Source organism: Pinus tabuliformis, chromosome 4_2, assembly GCF_031772625.1.
Source record: "Pinus tabuliformis cultivar Carrire ecotype Pingquan chromosome 4_2, CPIR1, whole genome shotgun sequence".
Lineage (NCBI taxonomy): Eukaryota > Viridiplantae > Streptophyta > Pinopsida > Pinales > Pinaceae > Pinus > Pinus tabuliformis.
The window spans coordinates 352,438,467-352,440,532 of NC_142304.1; the positions used below are offsets into that span (position 1 = coordinate 352,438,467).

Here is a 2,066-nt window from a genome sequence, read left to right on the forward strand (position 1 = left end):
TTCAAACTGGCAAAATGAAGGAGAAGTGTCTTCTCTTGGGGAGGGTAGTAGGAATGCAAAAGGGAAGCAAGGTGAAAGAGTAAGACAAAAGAATAGTGGATCAGTGAAGATAAGCCCCTGAGTCAAGTTTCAAAAATTACAATTTTTATTAAAAAATTGAGTGCCCGAATGGCCAAGCTCAGCTCCAAATTCCATGCACCCTAGAGCCACAACACACAAGTCAAACATAAAGCCAAGCCAATCCAAGGAGGTGTATAATGTGCACAACACATCGAAATATGTTGTGAGTGGTGTCTCATTTGCTTCCGGTACTTTACAACTTTGTGGCAACTTATATTTATCACAGTTTATGCCAGCTTCGTCTAAAGCAAGATCCGTCTTGAAATGCCTTGGTCAAAATGGATGGATCAGCAGTTGATGGTAGTAAATCTACTTTAGTTTGTGTCCATTGTAGCAAACCTACTCAGCTTCAGTGTCCTAAATGTGTTGAACTAAAACTACCATGTGCAAATGCTGCTTTTTGTTCTCAGGATTGTTTTAAGGTGATGTGGAGCTCTCATAAATCTATGCATACAGAGGTGAGATTTCCAGCACTTAGGGTAGATAGCCCAGAAGAGAAGATATCTATAGCACTTAGTAGAGGCTGGTTATATTGCTTAAGAAAAAAAAGGCTAGACTCGAACTACTCAACAATCATATTTTTACTGGCCAGGGCCATTGAGACCTTATCCAATTTCCTCTAAGCGACTTGTTCCTGATAATATTGCAAAGCTGGATTGGGCATAATATGGAATACCGAAAGTGGAGCCAATGAGTGATTTACAAAATACAGTTGAGATTAAGACTCCAGAATAGATAGAAAGGATGAGAGAGACATGCAGGATTGCCAGAGATGTCCTTGATGCTACTGCTAGAGTTATCAAGCCAGGAATAACCACAAATGAAATTGATGAAGTGGTCCATGAGGCAACTATTGCTACCAGTGCATATCCATCCTCATTAAACTATCACTTCTTTCCAAAGTATTGTTGCACATCTATTAATGAGGTTATCTGCCATGGAATCCCATATGATAGGAGATTGGAGGAAGGTGATATTGTGAATGTGGATGTAACTCTCTATTACAATGGTGTCCATGGTGATCTGAATGAGACTTTTTTCGTTGGAAAAGTTGATGATGCTCCTCAAAATCTTGTTCGGTGTACATATAAGTGTTTGGAGAAAGCGATAGCTATAGTGAAATTGGGAGTAAGATTCCGTGAAGTGGGAGCGGTTATCAGTCGACATGCTTCAATGTCAGGGGTTTATGTGGTGAAATCCTATTGTGGGCATGGTATTGGCAAGCTCTTCCATTGTGCACGAAATATACATCATTATGGCCGAAATAAAGCTGTGGGTATCATGAAAGCTAGACATACATTCACCATTGAGCCCATGATCAATGCAGGAGTATGGCATGATAGAATGTGGCGAAATGGATGGACTACTATGATAGAATTTCTTAGCCATAAAATCAACAGTTGTTTCAACATCCTAGATTTCCAGCGATGACACCTTTAGAAATTTGAGTGCCAGCAAACCAATTCTTATATTTTAGTGTGATTTAAGTTAATTCTTAAATTTTATTTTATTTTATTTGACCGCATAAACATATGTGGTTGTTTGTTTTTTATTTTTTATTTTATTTTTATTCCCATGTTTAGGAAATCACAATTAATATGTAATAGGGTATATATAGGATGATTTTTGAAGATGTAAGGGTTCGATTTTGCAGCAGAGTGAGGCTGCTTTGGACTGTGTAAAGCTTTTTCTGAATATTATTTTTAATGGAGCAGTTTTTACCCTTTAGATTTGGGATCCATCACGGTGTTTAATATCTAGCATGTTTTTCTTGTAAATTCACTTACATACTTTGTTTCTTCTGCTAATTCTTGTTACAACATTATCTAAGAGAAGTGTTAGGAATCCATCCATGCACGATGCTCCTTTTGCAATGATTTTGTTGTTAAATGTAGTGGTTATCTTTACAGAATCCATCCTTTGTTAGATGCTTTGTTGAGTAACCT

The 2,066-nt window shown here is 37.5% G+C and overlaps 1 pseudogene; it reads left to right on the forward strand.

The window, feature by feature from the left end:
* Window positions 1-295: 295 nt before the first annotated feature.
* Window positions 296-1,551, forward strand: LOC149169366 (methionine aminopeptidase 1A pseudogene; annotated as a pseudogene).
* The last annotated feature ends 515 nt before the right edge of the window (window positions 1,552-2,066 follow it).